This window comes from Carassius carassius, chromosome 37 (assembly GCF_963082965.1).
Source record: "Carassius carassius chromosome 37, fCarCar2.1, whole genome shotgun sequence".
Classification (NCBI taxonomy): Eukaryota; Metazoa; Chordata; class Actinopteri; order Cypriniformes; family Cyprinidae; genus Carassius; species Carassius carassius.
The window spans coordinates 6,186,658-6,207,700 of NC_081791.1; the positions used below are offsets into that span (position 1 = coordinate 6,186,658).

Sequence of the window (21,043 nt, forward strand, 5' to 3'; positions counted from 1 at the left end):
CCACGGTGTCTGTCACTTTATGAACCTTCTGTTCCCTTATTTGGTCACCTTCCTCCTTGTTTGGGTTAATTGATTAGTCCCCACCTGTCTCCAGTTCCCTCATTACCTTCTGTGTATTTATACCCGGTCTGTCTGAGTATGTGTTATGGAGTCCTTGTCTAATGTCTTGTCATTCCGTAGTCTTGATCCTGCCTTGTGTTTTGTCTGTTCTTGTTTATTTGGATTCTCTGGTTTTGACCCTGCCTGGACTGTTTACCCTTTTGGATTGCCCCTTAATAAATATCTTACCTGCACTTGGATCTCTCGGTGTTTCTTGTATCACCGAACGTGACAGAAGGACTCCGTCAACACGAGATCCAGCGGTATGTCGAGTGATGTTTCTTCCCCAGCCACCGAGCGGGAGAGAAGCAATCGGTTTGAGGGAACCCACCTGGTCGTGTTTCGCGGGACCAGTGGAGGTCGCCGAGGAGGGAGTGGGCGAGAGGAGACTCAGCATCGCTCTACACCATGGCCCCCCTTCGACTCGGGGCTCATGTGGGAGGGACCAGAGCCGCCGTCTCACCATGGTGGATGGAAAGGCCAGCACCACAGTACAAGATGGCCGCCAGCTCAGCGCTACAGCACAAGATGGCCGCCAACCCAGCGCCACGAGGCAATATGGACGCCAGCACAGCGCCACAGCACAAAGTGGTCACCAATCCAGTGCCACGATGCAGGATGGCCGCCAGCTCAGCGCCAACGCCCAATATGGTCGCTGACTCATTCTTGGAGTATTTCTCCATGCTGTCAAAGATCCTAGAAATGCCCAAGACTGTTCACGTCACGGCTGCTGAGCCAGCGCCACAACCCACGATGGCCGGCAATCCAGCGCCACAGCACAAGATGGCTGCCAGTCCAGTGCCACAGCGCAAGACGGCCACTCACCCAGCGCCAATGCCCAAGTTGGCCACCGGTCCAGAGTCATGGCCCAAGATGGCTGCTTGCCCAACACCGCTGCACAGGATGACAGTCACACCTGACCCTCCAGAGTCGAGTCAAGTTCCTGTTGACTCTCCAGAATCGAGTCAGGTTCCAGTGAACCCTCCAGAGTCCAGTCAGGTTCTGGTTGACCCTCCAGAGTCGAGACAGGTGCCCGTGGACTTTCAAGAGTCGAGTCAGGGGTTCGTGGACCCTCCAGAGTCAGGGCCAGTCACCGATGACCCTCCAGAGTCAGGGCCAGTCACCGATGACCCTCCAGAGTCAGGGCCAGTCACCGATGACCCTCCAGAGTCAGGGCCAGTCACCGATGACCCTCCAGAGTCAGGGCCAGTCACCGATGACCCTCCAGAGCCAGGGCCAGTCACCGATGACCCTCCAGAGCCAGGGCCAGTCACCGATGACCCTCCAGAGCCAGGGCCAGTCACCGATGACCCTCCAGAGCCAGGGCCAGTCACCGATGACCCTCCAGAGTCAGGGTTATTCACCATTGATCTCCATGAACAAGTGCAAGTCACCAATTGACCTCCATGAACAAGTGCAAGTCACCAATGATCTTCAGGAGCAGAGTCAAGTCAGCATTGATCTTCTGGAGTCCAGTCCTAACACCATGGAACTACTGGAGCCTCTCCTCGTCTCAGCTGGATTACCAGAGTCTCTTCACGCCTCTGGGGAACTTCCAAAGCCTCGTCACATCTCGGCTGACCGACCAGAGTCTTTCCTCGCCTCTGCGGAACTCTCAGAGCGCCCGACTGTTCCTGTCGTGGCTGAGCAGGCTACTCTTAACTTGTTCAGATTCTTTGTTTCAGACTTGCCCAACCAGACTCGTCCTCCTGTTGACCCGACCACACGGTTATGGTGGTCTACTGCTCCACCCTGGGGGACTCCGGTCTCCACCACACAGACGTGGTGGTCTTCTGCTCTGCCCTGGGGGACTCCTGTCTCCACCACACGGACATGGTGGTCTTCCGCTCCGCCCTGGAGGGCTCCCGCCTTGACCACACAATTGTGGTGGTCTTCCTCTCCGCCCTGGAGGACTCTGGCTTCGACCACAGGGGTGTGGTGGTCTTCCGCTCCGCCCTGGAGGACTCTGGCTTCAATCACAAGGACGTGGTGGTCTTCTGCCTCGCCCTGGAGGGCTCCCGCCTTGACCACACGATTGTGGTGGTCTTCTGCTCCACCCTGGAGGGTTTCCACCTTGACCACAGGGGTGTGGTGGTCTTCCGCTCCGCCCTGGAGGACTCTGGCCTCGACAGCTAGGACGTGGTGGTCTTCTGCTCTGCCCTGGGGGGCTTCATGTTGTTTGTTGTTTTTTGTTTTTGTGTTCACTCCTGTCCCTGTTCCTCTCTGTTAGTCTGGCCCTCCGTCCCTCCCCCTGAGCCTCCACCTGTCCGCCTCCCTCCTGGTCTCTGTTTTGTGTCTGTCGTGGAGCGTCTGGGAGCCGCTCCGTAGAGGGGGGGTACTGTCACAGTGTCTGTGTTGTGTTCCCTGGGTTTCCACTAGATGTCTCCCTTTTCCACGGTGTCTGTCACTTTATGAACCTTCTGTTCCCTTATTTGGTCACCTTCCTCCTTGTTTGGGTTAATTGATTAGTCCCCACCTGTCTCCAGTTCCCTCATTACCTTCTGTGTATTTATACCCGGTCTGCCTGAGTATGTGTCACAGAGTCCTTGTCTAATGTCTTGTCATTCCGTAGTCTTGATCCTGCCTTGTGTTTTGTCTGTTCTTGTTTATTTGGATTCTCTGGTTTTGACCCTGCCTGGACTGTTTACCCTTTTGGATTGCCCCTTAATAAATATCTTACCTGCACTTGGATCTCTCCGTGTTTGTTGTATCACCGAATGTGACACTTAGACTGCAAATATCAAGTTTTTAAAAATACAGCTTCAAGTTTTCAAGATGAATAGGAAATTCAGAACATGATATTCAATATTCTAAGATTCAATAAGCGGGAAATTCAGATCCTTCAGAAAGCAGCTCAGAGGAAATCCACATGGAAGAGTAGATGATCTCCATAAAGTCAAATGAAGCATTTTAGCCAAAAAGTAGTTTTCTGGCCCATTTAAGATCTACCTGATCATGAATCGCCCTGAGCTAGCCTAAGTGATTGTGATTCTTAAACTTTTATGGTTTATATAATTATATGTTAGGTAAGCATTCTCAGCATGTGAAACATTTGTCTAATCTAGTGGTTCTCCACCTGGTCCTGGTGACACCCCTAAAAAAAAAAGCTATGTTTTTAAAATATAAATATTTTGCAATAACAAAATACACTACTGGTAAGTAATTTGGGATAAGTAATCTCTTTTACTTGCTTTTTTTTTTTTTAAATAAAATCAATACTTTTATTCAGCAAGGATGTGTTAAATTGATAAAAAGTGATAGTAAAGAAAATATATTATTAGAATATATATTTTTTTTTATAATTTTTAACCTTTTATTCATCAAATTTTAGACAGCAGAACTGTTTCCAACACTCATAATAAATCATAATATTAGAATGATTTCTAAATGATCATGTGATAGACTGGATGTTACATGTGACACTGAAGGCTGGAGTAATGATGCTGAAAATTAAGCTTTGCATCACAGGAATAATTTTTTTTTTAAGTATATTCAAATAGAAAACTATTATTTTAAGTTGTAATAATATTTCACAATATTACTGTTTTTTCTGTATTTTTGATCAAATGAATGCAGGCTTGATGAGCAGAAGAAACTTCTTTCAAAAACATTAAAAATAGTAATGTTTCCAAATGTGTGTGTGTATATATATATATATATATATATATATATAGAGAGAGAGAGAGAGAGAGAGAGAGAGCAACTTCTTTGAACTTCTACTTCTTTGAACTTCAACTTCTCCTGTTCTGTAGCTGACTCCTCAGAAGGAGATGGTCCTGTTCCGTAGCTGAGTCCTCACAAGGAGACGGTCCTGTTCTGTGACTGACATCTCAAGAGGAGAAAGTCCTGTTCTGTAGCTGATTCCTCAGGAGGAGAAGGTCCTGTTCTGTTGCTGACTCCTCAGGAGGAGACGGTCCTGTTCTGTAGCTGACTCCTCAGAAGGAGAAGGTCCTTTTCTGTTGCTGACTCCTCAGGAGGAGAAGGTCCTGTTCAGTAGCTGACTCCTCAGTAGGAGACGGTCCTGTTCTGTAGCTGACTCCTCAGGAGGAGACGGTCTTGTTCTGTAGCTGACTCCTCACAAGGAGACGGTCCTGTTCTGTGACTGACAGCTCAAGAAGAGAAAGTCCTGTTCTGTAGATGATTCCTTAGGAGGAGACGGTCCTGTTCTGTGACTGACAGCTCAAGAGGAGAAAGTCCTGTTCTGTAGATGATTCCTTAGGAGGAGACGGTCCTGTTCTGTGACTGACACCTCAAGAGGAGAAAGTCCTGTTCTGTAGCTGATTCCTCAGGAGGAGAAGGTCCTGTTCTGTTACTGACTCCTCAGGAGGAGACGGTCCTGTTCTGTAGCTGACTCCTCAGGAGGAGAAGGTCCTGTTCTGTAGCTGACTCCTCAGGAGGAGACGGTCCTGTTCTGTAGCTTACTCCTCAGGAGGAGACGGTCCTGTTCTGTAGCTGACTCCTCAGGAGGAAACGGTCTTGTTCTGTAGCTGACTCCTCAGGAGGAGACGGTCCTGTTCTGTATTTGACTCCTCAGGAGGAGACGGTCCGTTTCTGTAGATAAACTGCAGTGCTTTACAAATATAGGACAGGAAGAGCTAAATAAACTTATCACTGTATCTAAACCAACAACATGTTTATTAGATCCTGTACCCACTAAATTACTAAAAGAGCTGTTACCTGTAGCCGAAGAACCGCTTCTCAATATCATTAACTCGTCGTTATCTTTAGGTCACGTCCCAAAACCATTCAAGCTGGCGGTTATCAAGCCTCTTATTAAGAAACCAAAACTAGATCCTAGTGTACTGGCAAATTATAGGCCTATTTCAAATCTTCCATTTATGTCTAAAATTTTAGAAAAAGTTGTGTCTGCTCAATTGAGCACCTTCCTGCATAAAAATGATCTGTATGAAGAATTTCAGTCAGGTTTTAGGCCCCACCATAGCACAGAAACTGCACTTGTTAAAATTACAAATGACCTGCTTCTTGCGTCAGATCAAGGCTGCATCTCATTTCTAGTCTTACTTGATCTTAGTGCTACGTTCGACACCATAGATCATGACATACAAGGGCAGGCTCTAAGATGGTTTAGATCCTACCTGTCCAATCGCTTCCATTTTGTTTACTTAAATGGGGTGTCATCTCATTTATCATCAGTAAAATATGGAGTGCCACAAGGATCCGTCCTAGGTCCCCTTCTATTTTCAATATACATGTTGCCCCTTGGTAATATTATTAGAAAATACGGAATTAGCTTCCACTGTTATGCTGATGATACTCAGCTATATATCTCAACGAGACCAGATGAAACTTCCCAATTATCTAAGCTAACAGAGTGTGTTAAAAATGTAAAAGATTGGATGACAAATAATTTTCTCCAATTAAATTCGGATAAGACAGAGATATTAATTATTGGACCAAAAAACACCACACAGAATCTTGTAGATTACAATCTGCAACTAGACGGATGTACTGTTACTTCCTCTACAGTCAGAAATCTGGGTGTTATATTGGACAGCAATTTGTCTTTTGAAAATCATATTTCCAATGTTACAAAAACTGCATTCTTCCATCTTAGAAACATTGCCAAGCTACGAAACATGTTATCTGTTTCTGATGCAGAAAAGCTAGTTCATGCTTTCATGACCTCTAGACTGGACTATTGTAATGCACTTCTAGGTGGTTGTCCTGCTTCGTCAATAAACAAGCTACAGGTAGTCCAAAATGCAGCAGCTAGAGTCCTTACCAGGTCAAGAAAATATGATCATATTACCCCAATTTTACAGTCTCTGCACTGGCTACCTATTAAGTTCCGTATCAGTTACAAATTATCATTACTTACCTATAAGGCCCTAAATGGTTTAGCTCCTGCGTACCTAACTAGCCTTCTACCACGCTACAACCCATCACGCACCCTAAGGTCACAAAACGCTGGAGTTTTGGTAGTTCCTAGGATAGCAAAGTCCACTAAAGGAGGTAGAGCTTTTTCACATTTGGCTCCCAAACTCTGGAATAGCCTTCCTGATAATGTTCGGGGTTCAGACACACTCTCTCTGTTTAAATCTAGATTAAAAACGCATCTCTTTCACCAAGCATTCGAATAATGTATCTCTTAAATTGTGAGTGTAGTTGCATCTGCATTTTTATTCTTTAGCTTGGGTTAAACTAATTTTACTTTGTTGGATCAGCAGCTATGCTAATGATGTCTCTATTTTGTTTCTATGTTTTGCCACGGGATTTACATCCCGTGGTAACTAGGATTTACACAAGCTCCAGTCTGGATCCAGAACACCTGAGAAGAGATGATGCTAACCCTCGGAGGACCCCAGATGATCCTAACCTTGAATCAACAAACATAACTAACAATTATTGCTACATGTGTGACTGCATCATATAATTACTATTAATTAATAATATTGATAGTTCATCATCTAGCTGACTACGTCTTGTATTATTATTATTATTATTTTTATTTTTCTAAAATCCTGTCAAACGTGCACAAACTACTAGCTACTACTAAATATTGTAGAAACATAATTTTCTGTAAAGTTGCTTTGTAACGATTTGTATTGTAAAAAGCGCTATACAAATAAACTTGAATTGAATTGAACTGTAGCTGACTCCTCAGGAGGAGACGGTCCTGTTCTGTAGCTGACTCTTCAGGAGGAGACGGTCCTGTTCTGTAGCTGACTCCTCAGGAGGAGACGGTCCTTTTCTGTTGCTGACTCCTCAGGAGGAGAAGGTCCGTTTCTGTAGCTGACTCCTCTGGAGGAGACGGTCCTGTTCTGTAGCTGACTCCTCAGGAGGAGACGGTCCTGTTCTGTAGCTTACTCCTCAGGAGGAGACGGTCCTGTTCTGTAGCTGACTCCTCAGGAGGAGACGGTCCTGTTCTGTAGCTGACTCCTCAGGAGGAGACGGTCCTGTTCTGTTGCTGACTCCTCAAGAGGAGAAGGTCCGTTTCTGTAGCTGACTCCTCAGGAGGAGATGGTCCTGTTCTGTAGCTGACTCCTCAGGAGGAGACGGTCCTGTTCTGTAGCTGACTCCCAGGGGGAGACGGTCCTGTTCTGTAGCTTACTCCTCAGGAGGAGACGGTCCTGTTCCGTCGCTGACTCCTCAGGAGCAGACGGTCCTGTTCTGTAGCTGAATCCTCAGGAGGAGAAGATCCGTTTCTGTAGCTGACTCCTCAGGAGGAGACGGTCCTGTTCTGTAGCTGACTCCTCAGGAGGAGAAGGTCCATTTCTGTAGCTGACTCCTCAGGAGGAGACGGTCCTGTTCCGTCCCTGACTCCTCAGGAGGAGATGGTCCTGTTCCGTAGCTGACTCCTCAGGAGGAGACGGTCCTGTTCTGTAGCTGACTCCTCAGGAGGAGACGGTCCTGTTCCGTAGCTGACTCCTCAGGAGGAGAAGGTCCGTTTCTGTAGCTGACTCCTCAGGAGGAGACGGTCCTGATCTGTAGCTGACTCCTCAGGAGGAGAAGGTCCTTTTCTGTAGCTGACTCCTCAGGAGGAGACGGTCCTTTTCTGTTGCTGACTCCTCAGGAGGAGAAGGTCCTGTTCAGTAGCTGACTCCTTAGGAGGAGACAGTCCTGTTCTGTAGCTGACTCCTCACGAGGAGACGGTCCTGTTCTGTAGTTGATTCCTCAGCAGGAGACGGTCCTGTTCTGTAGTTGATTCCTCAGCAGGAGACGGTCCTGTTCTGTAGCTGACTCCTCAGGAGGAGACGGTCCTGTTCTGTAGCTGACTCCTCAGGAGGAGACGGTCCTGTTCTGTAGTTGATTCCTCAGCAGGAGACGGTCCTGTTCTGTAGCTGATTCCTCTGGAGGAGATGGTCCTGGTGCTTTCTGGACACTCTGGGATGTCCTGAAGACTTCAATGCAGTCAAACCTCTCTCCATTAAGTTCTTGACGATCCAGTAAATGGTTCAGCTCAAACGACGCAGAGTTCGATAGAATTAATAACGTGCTGAAGAGCTGACACACCATTTAATGTATTATATTATTAATTATTTTTTTCCCTTTTTTCCTTGCAGAAATACTTGTTGTCACATCACTAATGAACACCAGCAATAACAACAACTGAATTAACCAATCAGTTAATAATCTGTTTATTCACAACACATTTGTGTAAATATATGAATATATAAAACAGATATGTTTAATGTTTCAGTGTATTTAAATATAGCTATATATCTGTGATTGATTGGATGTCCTGATAAGGTCTAATTGGGTTTTTGAACTAATATGGTAAAACATGTTTTTTTATCTGGCAATATGTCATTTATCTGGAAACAGCTGCTACAAACCAATGGGTTTTCTTGTTGACCGTGTGTCATTTTAGTTAAATATTTAATGGAATGTTGAATATGTTAGATTTTTGTTATGGACAATGTATTGTTTAGATTTTACTGCCCCTGTAACAGAAATCTAATTTTAATGCAATAATAATCATAAAAAATAATATGTTTGATTAGCATCCAATCTTAGTTTTAGATTCCCTGTTCTGTTAACATGGTGGATTGTTCACGAGAAACTCTTGTGTGGGTTAAAAGGACAAAACCTGTGGGTCATACATCTAAACAATTATAATGTGTTATTATTCTGATGATAATCTATCTCTCTATTGGCTATTTTAAGATAGCAGATGTATTTTAAGTGTCTTAGGATCATCTGTGTACAGAAGCATAGTTATCAGCAAATATATTTCAATAAAATATTAATTAATAAAGAAATAAAAAGGATGATTTTCTCATTTCTAATTAAGATGCAGGATTATATTGAATATGATATTTTATGTGAGGGTCCATGCTCAACTGTAAAAAACATTTGTGTGGAGAGCACGACCTCAAAGTATTTATTGGTATAAACCTTACAGATAACCATAAGTTTAAATAAATATATCACAGCTAAGTCCCAAAGTGGACAAAGGCAATGAAAAAGAAAATAAAAATACCTCAGTTATCTCAATTAGACATTAGGTGGCTCCCTTTAACTGAATTCAGCCTTTAGCAAAGCATTGCTCCACAATGTAACTGTCAAAATTGACCCAGTTTAGTTGTTGCAATACTATTATGTTCTCCTTCTGGTTCAACACATATATATATATATTTTTTTTTTTTTTTTTGTAATGTAAATTTTTATTTAAGTTAATTTCACCTGTATCACAATCTCATGCACTTCTATGGCTTTAGGGCTGGGAGAAAATTCTTGATTTCAGATTGTTGAAGAAAAATCATGCAACATGATTTTTTTAAGAAACGCATGTTGCATTATACTTAGGTGATTATAAGAAAAGATGAAGATTCATATTATTAGTACTTAGTACTAGTATCGCTTGTGAAGTTTTCATTCACAGACTTTAAACCTTTCATATGTGTAAAAATACTATTTCAGATCGTTAACAGTGCCACGTATACATCAGAAAATACAATGTATTGTTTAAAAATAGTGCTGGATAAATGAACCATTTATTTGATCTAGCTACAAAAACATTGTTGATTAAATAATTGTATGACCTGGTTACAGAAAATGATTTGTTAAGATAAATATACAACTTTCTTTTAAAACTACGTGTTACAGTATTACATGTTTCTATGGTCAATCAATGTATATTCTCTTCACATGTATTCTTAATTTTAAGTGACCTTGTCAATGTTTTTTCAATCAACAGAAGTCACTGGAAAAGGATTAGTTTATCAGTCAAGAATTCTTAACTATATTTGTTAGATTTTCTGCTATGACAAATAGGCTGATTTTGTTGCCTTTTTAGTAGTAATCATGGGATATAAGAAAGAGAAGATGCTAGTTAAGAGAACACCACTCTGGTTTGTTTTGTATCTACAGTCCTGTACAGTGCACCTTGCAGGAAGGCTGTTTACTCGGAGGCATCAGTAGTGATACACACAGGCTGGGAATAGGTGCTCTGAATGTTGTGGTTTTTGGCAGATACGATGATGCAGTAAAGTGTTGCCGGTTCAAGGTCAGTAACTGTAGCAATCTCAGTCCTGTATACGAACACAACCTCCTTCAGACGTTCTTCGTTGTCCTCGTATACAATCAGAGTGTAGGACTCTGCCCCCATCACCCGAAACCACTCCACCTGTAGTGACTGTCCCATCACAGCAACCCTCACCTCAGGGACGGCCAGCTCTTCTGCAGAGGCAACAGAATTTGATTAAAAACAACTTCTATCTGCTGTCTATCTTAGGCCACACTAGACGATTTTCAAATCTTAAAGGAAACCTTCACTTTTAAAAAAAAAATAGGCTCATTTTCCAACTCCCTTGGAGTTAAAGAGATGAGTTTTACCATTTTCGAATCCATTCAGCCAATTTTTGAGTCTGGGGGTAGCACTTAGCTTAGCTTAGGATAGATCATTGAATCTGATTAGACCGTTAGCATCACGCTCAAAAATAAACAAAGAGTTTCTATATTTTTCCTATTTAAAACTTGACTCTTCTGTGGTTACATTGTGTTTTCTTTCTTTCTTTCTTTCTTTCTTTCTTTCTTTGCCCCCCCCCCCCCCCATCTTAAACTTTTTTAAATATCTTTAAATTCTCTGAATTGTTGTGTAAGAAAGCTGTGAATGAGTCTGTAGTTCATCTCACCAGGGGTCAGTAATGCATAAATCCTTGCATATTCCATATTTCTCTTCCGATGGTTTAAGGTTTGACCTGTAAAACAATGCGTCAAAATGTTTTGTTTTACACATACTTGCCAAATATGCACATACTAACTTAGGGTTTAAATAACAGCTGATCCCTATTTTCAAGAAAAATCCCTATTCCCCTCATATTGATATAGACATTTACTCTCAGTTCATAATAAAAAAAAAAAGAAATAAGTAAACTTCTAAATAAATAGTCAGTACAACTTCAAGCTACTTTATGCAAAACTATGATAAGTATTTCTGGCAAGAAATGTAATTACGGAGTGAGAACATAAAATAAATAAATAAATCAATCAATGTTCAAATTGCATTTACATCTGAATTCAGTGCAGAAAAGAAGATCTCACATTTCATCTGGGCTATAAGACTCTCTCCTGCACTGTTCCAGGCTGAGGCCTGCAGGCAGAGACCTCACAGCTGAGGTTTGAGGTGAGACAGACAGGCACCCTGCCGTCAGAGCTCAGCTGGTAAACCCTGTATCCTGTGGTAAGAGCTGAAGACCTCCAGGCCACTGTGGAAGAGGAACTGTCACATCAGATGGGTCCTCACCCTCATGGTGACAGGAGGACATGGGACTACAGGAGAGATCAGCAGAGGGTTAATTAGTGATAGTGTTATTGTTGTCAACTATTTATTGAGAACAATTTTCATTAATAAAAAGCTCTAAGAAAACAGTAACTTGATATAATAGCAAAATAGTTTATTTTTATATTATCCACCTCTTTACTCATCCACCAGTTTTCAAATTTTAGCTTTATAATCTTCAGATAAACAGATCCTGTTACATTCTCAGACATATCTGGTTGTATACCTGCTCCTCTCGGGATTGGCACAGTGAGGGAGATGTTGCAGGTTCCATCTGAAGCCAGCACACTGAAATTGTGCAGTGTCCCACAAGTCAGTTTGTGAATGCTACAGGATGTGCTCGTGGTGTCGCAGTGAAGTGTGTGCCCATCTATAGTTTGAGCCGTTGTGAAGTACTGCACAGAACCTTGGCCCTCCACCCAGGAGTGTAGCAGTTCTGGTGTCACACTGCACTTTCACAGTCATGTTCTGTAACTCACAGGGCACTATGTAAAGCAGATGAAATATAGTATGGCATGAATTTCACGCCAAATTAATGCTTTTTAATGTGTCTTCAAGCCAACATGTGGTCTCTCCACTATAGAAGGTGACCTGCTGACTGGCCATGCTGGTGCAGTTTCCAGCAGAAGCGGTTATGCTAACGTTATAAATCTGTCCGCAGTGCAGGTGAAGCAGGGTGCAGTTGTTTGTGGTGCCTCTGCAGGTGCGGACATCTCCATCTCTACTGCTGGCTGTGAGTGAGTATGACTCTGCAACCAGAGAGGGTGGCCATTACAATCCGTTACAGTTACTAAGAAAAATGAGTAATTAAATTACAGTTACTTATAAAAATTATTACGATTACAAAGGTGATTACATTTGAATATTTTACACACATCCACATACAGATTTAATTGATTTCTTTCCCAAATTGCACTGACTATTCTGAGACATACCACCCTATATTTTCCATTATGAGGAAAACACAGTCTGGTTCGTAGAATCCAGTACAGTGGCCGAGAGAGCTCAACGCGCTGCTATTTAAGAAAACACATGCAAATTGAAAAAAAACAGCAAATAAAAAAAAAAACATCTTCATCAATTTGACATCACAAGTGTTGCAAATCATCACAACACATGCATATAATGAAACGCGCTGCAAATCCTCACAGCACATACATAAAACGCAACGCGCTGCAAAATCCATCACAACACATGCATATAAAGAAACGTGCTGCAAATCCTGCTGCAAATAGCAATGACCACAATGGAAATGTTTCAAGGAGACCCCAAAAAATGTCAGACCCGACTTGGATTTGCTTATCGTGCAGTGGCTACAGTGGAGTTGTTGGTGAACTGAAAGGTGAGGGTTTTTTTTTTAAACACCCTGATTGCGTGATTCCTTTATCTTTTGGATATTATTAGCCTACATAAGCTGAATAATTACATGATTAAATGTAAAATGTTCCTTAATATGGTTAACTTTAATATCCTCAGCTAAATATAATTTCAAGGTTAATGAAAATAAATTTGCAATGCTTCATTAATTCTTAATGTGCATGTGTTGTGATGATTTGCAGCGCGTTTCGTTATATGCATGTGTTGTGATGATTTGCAGCGCGTTTCGTTATATGCATGTGTTGTGATGATTTGCAACACTTGTGTTGTCAAACTAATGCAGATGTTTTCTTCATTTGCTGGTGTTTTTTCAGTTTGCATGTGTTTTCTTAAGCCCCTTTCACACTGCACGTCGGACCCGGCAAATTGCCGGAGGGGAGCCTTCTGTGTGAAAGCAAACACGTCCCGGGATTGATTCAGGAATTGAACCCGGGTCAGGGACCTAGTAACATTGCCGGGTTCAATCCCGGGACGAGCGCTGTGTGAACAAAAGCCAGATCTAATGCCGTGTCGTAGTGATGACGCAAATTATTATGTGACTATTTTACTGGCTGTTTTGAAGGAAGATCAATGTTCGTGACAAAATAATATGTGCAAACTGTAATGAAGCAGAGATCAGTTAGTTCCTCACTTTCTGCGCTGATGCCGAGATCTTTCGCTTGCTTCAGTGAAAGTATAACGTGCCTAACGTTTTCGACTTGTACATTACACGTCACGCCCTGATGTCACGTGTCGTTACGGGATCTTTACGGGTTGTGTTTGAAAGCAGGCACATATCCCGGGTATCACTGGCATTGTGTAAATGCAAAATCTAGCGACCCGGGAACAATTCCCGGAACACTTTACCCATGTATTTGCCGGAATCGCAGTGTGAATGTTACAGCGTGTTGAACTCTCTCGGCCACCGTCATCCAGTCATAAAAACAGAATTCCTATAGCCTAATGCGGACGGAATGTGCCACAGTTTGGACGAATAAATCAAAAGTAGGCCAGTACACTTGAATCAAAACGCGATATGGACTAGTGTCTATGAATATTAAGTGCAAAAAGGCAATATAAGAATCCTGCACGTTCTGTGTGTCTGTGGAAATCAGGCGCTGACTGGTCATCGGGAAAACCGGGACAATTCCCAGTGGCCTGGCAGCCAATTTGTACCGCTATTTTAATATTATTATTGTATAATTGCATGGCGAATGTACTAAAGCGATTATTTCCGAATCCGCCATTCGATAATTAAATCTCTAATAAATCATGAATCGGTTAGTCGTAACTGCAAAGCCACACGGTGTGGATCAGACTCAGAGTCATCAATGCAAGAGAGAGAATGGAGTGGACCGTGGAAGCTCACAGCTGGAGCAGAGAAGCAAAACGACTATTCAGGGTTTCAAGTGCAGGCCAGTTTCATCTGTAAATATGCTATTGTAGTTTTGTCTTTGTTTACTAAGTTAAGCAGCAACAGCACATATTGCTCATCAGTAATCACTCAACATACTGTATAAAGGAGATCATTATTATCTATTGTAATGTTACAATAGTAATTTAGCAGTATAATAGCAGTATAATAGCAAATAATCATATTTAATAATAGGTTTAAGGGGAGCTAAGGCAGACAAAAACACAACCCTTATGAAAATGAACATGATTTTACTATGAATCCAAAGACAATGGTTACTATTATTGTTAAACTATGGTAACCACAAATTAAACATTAATTTACAAATCAATTTATTTAAAAATAAATACAATTGGTAATCCTTTTTTCCAAAATAAAAAATAATAACCTTGGTTACTGTACTTCTACTATAATAAAAGCATGGTTAATTTTTATAAGGTAAAACCATGACTCATGTTCAGTATTAGGATTTTTCTGTAAAGATATTGTAGTGATGCACTAATTTTGACATTTAGGCAATCTAGAAATTATAGTTTTGTTAAATCTTGAGCATCAAAATCACGAGAGAGATAGATATCAGGGCATGTCCCCAACCTAGAGATTTAAACCTTTTTTATGTCAGGTCCATACAAAAAATTGTGTTGTCGATTAATTTGTTTGTAGGAGTTTGAGATTTCCCGGTCTGAAATTATTTCCTAGCCCGCCCCTCATGGAAATTAATGGCACGGTTTCGTTTACCATAGGTAATATAGGTTTCGTTATACATAGGCCTACTGATGCTAACAGTGTCTTCAACCTCTGCTGCCTCAATAGATTAATACATGAACACATCAATCTCTAGAACTGCTCTGAGTCACTTCATGAGCATTTTACTTATTTTGAGAAAACTATCATCATATATACAAAGAGACAGCAGTTTCTAAATGACACTGTAAGGGAAACAGGTCAATTTAGCTCAAAGGGAATCATTTAAGATTTTAAAGGGAATTTGAACAGAATCACTGTTTCACGGCTGATCACTGAGATGCCCTGCGATTCACTGAACGAACCGTTTAACATCAAATCTGCGCTGGATATTAATATCTGAACTATAGTGAAAACACTCTTAATTAGCACAGTAACAAGATCGGCAGTTTAAGACATTAACTTGTAAGCACAAAACACAAGTTACTTCTCTTTTCAATATGAATAAGACTTTATTAAATAAATCTAAGACATATAAACTAATCTAACACATAAACGCACACACTCACACATTCACACAAGTTGCAGGAAGATCGAAAGTTAGGGAAAGATGAGTTTAAGAGAATTAAAATGTGAAATCCCAAGTTTACAGCAATACATTAAATTGCATAGACATTAACAACCATCAATCACTTAATTAACCCTCGCATTGAGTTCCTCAATGAGGTTAAAATTATATTAGATACACCAGTAAAGGTCACAGTCTGGAGGTACATTGCCTGTGTTAAGTTGTCATTGAAAGGGGGTTTCCCGATGTCGATGATTGGCTGGAAGTTCAGTAGTCGTTGAAGTGATGTCTTGGGAAGCCCGTGGTTGGGCGTTGGCTGAAGATGCAGAGTTGTGTGGCTGGTTGAAGTTGAACGGGCACTCGAGGTCAGACACGGCGTTACAAAACTTAACTCAGAACACGAAACTCTCAAACGGAAAAGAAGTAAAGTTTGACGAGACTAGGTGGTGTTTCTTCTAATCATGGCTAAGTAGCAGCAGGCGTGCAGGCCGAAGCACGCTGGAACCGCGCTCAAAGAACAGTGATGACTAACAGCATGGCTAGAAGCAAAAGCTAAGAAGCAAAGCTACAAGCTAAAAGCATACTAAAAGCATACTAAAAGCTGGCATGACTGATAGCAAAAGCAAAAAGCAAGATTTTATGGTGTCCTGAGTATTTAAACTGGCCTGTTGGCCACACCTCAAATGTTGTCTTGACCAATCAGATATTGTCTTGGCTCGGGGGTATCATAAATCATATGTTATCTTATCAAGCATGTGGACCGAATTTTCCCGCTCTTGCAGGATATAATTTTGGACATGATTCCTATAACAAGAATATGATACATTTGACAAATAACTGATGGTCAGGTCTGTTTCAAGCTAACAGATTCAAACACATACACACTAAACATGAATATGTATCCTTAAGCTATCCAATAGTTATTAAAAGACATAAACAATAACCCAGCTAACACAGTTACGTCGTGATAACGTAACTGGACTAGACCATATTCGTCGAAGCGACGTACCAAATAACGTTCCAGCGACATAACTTTGTGATTCCCATATCTGTCGTGGCGAAGTTATAGTGGAACGTCGCTGGGACGTGATGAGTACGTCCTAACGACCAAACTGGCACGTTATGAGGACGTGACATTACCGGATCATATTGGTCACAACAACGAATAAATCAATCAACGTATTTTCACCTCACCATTACCTTGAAATACATAAAGAACTAATAAACTCAATCCATCTCTGGTGTAAAAAAATAAATCTAATTGTAATCTAATTATAGGGGATTCATAGTAAATACATTCATTACATAAATGAAATGCAAACCAATACAAAAACAATCAATTCTATAAAATACACAAAAACACACTGCATTCATTCACAAATCAACATTTATTCTGCACTACTTTCTACAAATACTAAGCCAAAACATTTTGAACATTGCACCAGTTCTTTAAGCATGCAAAGTGTTACTAAGTCACGAGCACAGAAAACTAAACACATCAATTCAAAGATTACACAATATAAACAATGGAAAATGTTTGTCTTAAGGATGGGGATAGTTAATGAAGTTATCAGTGAAAATTATAAATAATTATCAGTGCACTTATTGATACAACTCTACATAATTTGGTGCAGCAAATAAATACATGATAAGTAGATATGAAAAAATTCAGCAGATACTGAACTTTTTTTCCGAAACAAAGTAAAACTGTTTCTTAAGCGTCATATATGAGGCTCCTGGTATAAATGTCTGGTGGTGATCTGCTTTAATTATACGCCATGCAGGAAAAAATTTAGGCTAATTCCTGTACTATTTCATTCCCTCGATTTGCTAAATCGTGTACAATATTTATAAATCAAGAGAACAAATTAGTAAATTGTGCATACGATTTAGCAAATCAATGAAATGTAAAAGTAATCATGCACATTTCAGTACATCGAGGGAAAGAATTAGTAAATCATGGACAGGACCCCTTTTTTTTTGCATGTCATGAGCGGGGCTCTGTGCTCACTATCAGAAGATAAACCTAAACAATAAAGCAATTACCAAAGAACCATAATTCTTGAGCTTCTCAGAAAAAAAAAAAAAAAAAAACATTCATAAAAAGGTAAAGAAATGAAAAATGAACAATATAGAGATTTCTAGCATCTCTCCTGTATTATTTGTCCCACCCGAAAAAAACAAACAGTTTTTAAGAAAATGAGCGTATTGACTTTCTCAGAAGAATCTGTGATCTCTGATTACTGACTGTGGAGAAGACTCTTTCAGACAGTGCTGAGGAGGCAGAGTTAGGTGCTGGACAGCCGACAGAGAAGAGGAAGAGTGTGTTTCTTACACCAGCAGCAGAAGACAGGCTCTTCTGATGGAAGGACAGGAGGCTTGATGCAGTGTTTTGATGTATAACAAGGCTTCTTCTCAGCACCTGATGTTCTTCAGAAAAGAGTTCCTCTAGTGTAGAGTCAGACACTCAGATTTCTTGCAAACTGGAATCTTTTAATAACATTTAGCATATTACTGTAGTCATTGTTTTTATTATAACACATGGCAAGTTTATGAGAAAATTGTTAAATGTGTTCTTCCTCCTCTTCTTCATCCTGGGCCTGCACTGTCAACATCCTTCTCTGGCAGCTGAAAGGGAGGATCATCTTGTTAATGTTGCTCATGTATGTTCACAACCAGTCAAAATCTGGAATCTTTTCTTTATGGTTTTCAAGAGAAGTCTCTTCTGCTCACCAAGGCTAAATTAATTTGATCAAAAAAAAAAAAGTAATATTGTAAAAAAATATAATTAAAATAGATATTTATTGAAATAATTATGAGGCAAAGCTGATTTTTTCAGTAACTTTACTCCAGTCTTCAGTGTCACATGATCTTTTTCATATACTGATTTGCTACTCGGGAAACATTGCTGATAATCATCAATCAGTGCATTTACATGCACCTAATCGCATTATTGCCGCTATGATCAAAGTGTGTATCTGCTCATGACATATATGAATGATGTGAATCACACCTGCAGTTAGCTTATTACGGTCGTTAGTTCCACTGAACTCTATTGGTAATGAAGGAACTTGTGACCACAGTTGGTTTTGGGAAACGCTACACATAATAGAAATGATGGAGAAGAAAACTTTGCATTTCTGGAGAGCTTCATGATCATTTTATAAATACAAAGTTCAAAATATTGCAAAACAATCTTTTAATTAAAAATCTTAAAATTACAAAAGTCTTTTCTACCACTGGTATTCAATTTGCATCCTTGCTATTATATCCCCTACTAAAAAAAAATTAACTGTAGTGTAGACAAAAATATTGGGCAGCACAACTGTTTTCAACACTGATAATAATCAGAAAAAATTTATTGAGCAGTAAATCATCATATTTGAATGATTTTTGAAGATCATGTGACCCTGAAGACTGGAGTAATTAATGCTGAAAATAGCTGTGCATTATAGAAATAATAAACTATACTTTTAAAATATATTTAAAACATTTGACCAGCTGTGTACATTGCTACATTTAAATGAAAACACAACTTGAAATAAACAATGCACACATTCTCAAAGAACTTACATTCTGGTGATTACTTCCTTCCCTCACTGCTGTCTTCTTCAGTCGTTCCCAGACCTCCTTGTTTTTAATCTTTCCCTCAAATCTACAGAAACAAACAAATAATTTTATAGACAATTTGGATAAGTCACGAATTGCAATAGTTATATAATCACAATACTCAATTATATATATTATTATAAATATATATTGAATTGGCACACAAGTATTGAGTATTGAATCGGCAGATTAGTGTATCATCCCAACATAGTTACTACAGTCAAAACAATGAAATCTCTTCAAGAGCACACAATAACTGAGATTTAAAACTGTTAAAAAAAGGCTCAAAATATTGCACACATATAATACACAACATCAATATCTCTTCCCTTGGTGTTTTGAACATTTCTATGAGTAATGCTACACGCTGTGACTCTGTGTTGCGTCAAGCGCATCAATCTGCGCACTGGTTGTGTTTACGCGCTGCACGCTGTATAGGAGCCATACCCTTTAGTATCATAATACATTATCACAATGAAAGATTATTAAGTCTTTCTTGTTCTGTCCCATCTACCACATGTTGCTGCCTTCATTACTGAGCTATACATCTAAAAGAAATGTATTTTACACACACACACACACACACACACACACACACATATACATATATATATATATATATATATATATACTTTTGCACATCCTGTCATACCGGTGACTGCATGTTCCTGCAATAGATGCAGCATTTTGCAGCATTAAGGTTAACGATTAATTGATTAATTGATCGTTAATTTAAACGATGATCGATCATGGGAATGATCCAAAATTTACTTCCCTACACAGAAGTATAGAAAATCTACATTGATTTTTAAAAAATGCAAAAAACGACACTGATATCGGATTGGAATTGGCAGATACTGTCTCTTCTCATAGTGACAGCCAATCACATTAGTTTTCTGGTATTGCATGCACTCGATTGGCTTGCGTCTGTGCTAGGGTATTTGCATAAGACGTTCTGAATGGAGGACTGCTGCATTTCCCCATTTCCTTCTCCTCCGGATACCTTCACGGAGGCAGCAGGCTCCGGCCCCCTGGCGAACGGCGCCGACTCCTCCGCTCCCTCACGGAGGGCAGCCGTCCCTCCACATCGCGGGCGGCCGGCAGCGAGCTCGCCTGTCCCCGGCAACTCGCTCCAGTCCACCGCCTCGAGCGTCCATGGCGGCACACTCCTCGCCTGCTCGATGGCACCGTGGATTCACCACAGCGGCGAGGGATCTTCAGCAGCGCGTCCCTCCTTCTCCCGGGCTTCGGCACCACTGTAATGAATTAAACTTTAATAATCATCGGGAAGAAGGAGGCGGGAACAAAATGTGATGCGCACAAAATAAAACCAAAACCTAAAATAAAGCCCAGGCCTGGTCCTCTCTCGTCCTTCACTGTCGTCGCTCCAGTTTTATATCCTTCCATCTCCTCCGTGGGCCTCGAGACCGGTGGGTCGAACAGGTGTAGTTCATCCCCAATCACTCCACCGGCCTCGCTCCCACGTCCCTCGGCCCCGCCCCGCTCCTCACAGTGAAAAACACCATTAACACCAATAATGAGCAGATGACAATTTACAGGCCTGCCACTTGAGGGAGAAAGGGGGTAATTATTAATCCCACATATACACTGAACATGATTTCGGCAGCCTCGGTCTAATTAATGTTAAACTTTATACAGCGGTTTATATTCAAGTTCACTGCATGGCTAGCATGAGCATCATCAAGAGCGAGCAGCAGACATTCAAACAAACGAATTAACATTACTACGGTTAAAATTGTAAGAATTAGAAAGAGAATACTGTATAGTTTATCGTGTTAAATTTCAAATAATTTAAAACAGGTAACGTTATATTAGATTTTAAAAGTTAACGTTACCTTAGACCACCTCTGAGACAGCGTTTGAGCTAATTAACAAAACAGAGTATTTATTTTTTAAATTGAATAAGAAAACCTACAAAAATACAAAACACTACTCCTCTTCAATGGCATCTAACGCTATATCAGTTAAAATCTATTAATAAAAGTAGATTTATAGCGCTTACCTTCTCCGTGTCCGTCCGCTGAAAGTTGACTGTTACAAAATGACG

At 40.8% G+C, this 21,043-nt stretch overlaps 1 long non-coding RNA gene across 1 annotated transcript in view; it reads right to left on the bottom strand.

Moving 5' to 3' along the window:
- Positions 1-17,553: 17,553 nt before the first annotated feature.
- LOC132117662 (uncharacterized) overlaps positions 17,554-21,043 on the bottom strand; it is a 150,746-nt gene continuing 147,256 nt past the window's right edge. The window contains exons 2-3 of the long non-coding RNA XR_009425813.1: positions 18,921-19,021; positions 17,554-17,971 (exon numbers count right to left, since the gene is read on the bottom strand). This is a non-coding gene — a long non-coding RNA (uncharacterized LOC132117662). The remainder of the gene's footprint in view (positions 17,972-18,920; positions 19,022-21,043) is intronic.